This window comes from Micropterus salmoides, unplaced genomic scaffold (assembly GCF_014851395.1).
Source record: "Micropterus salmoides isolate LMB-PRFRI ecotype aquatic unplaced genomic scaffold, ASM1485139v1 Ms_hic_scaffold_18, whole genome shotgun sequence".
Classification (NCBI taxonomy): Eukaryota; Metazoa; Chordata; class Actinopteri; order Centrarchiformes; family Centrarchidae; genus Micropterus; species Micropterus salmoides.
Genome location: NW_024040928.1, coordinates 33,372,635 through 33,372,865, shown reverse-complemented (window position 1 = coordinate 33,372,865; position 231 = coordinate 33,372,635).

Here is a 231-nt window from a genome sequence, read left to right as displayed (position 1 = left end):
GGCTTAGGGATTAAGACACCGCCACCGCGGACCACAATGTCCCCAGTTTGAATCCAGCCCTGGAACTTTGTTGAATCCATCTCTGCCTTATTTCCTTTCACCTTTTCACTATCACTATCTAATGGCATAAGGCATAACAGAAGAAAAATGTATCTCACTGGAATACTTAGCATTAAAATCCTGAATGCAAATATTCTTGTCAGTTTAGTTTGACTACGAGAGCAAGACAAA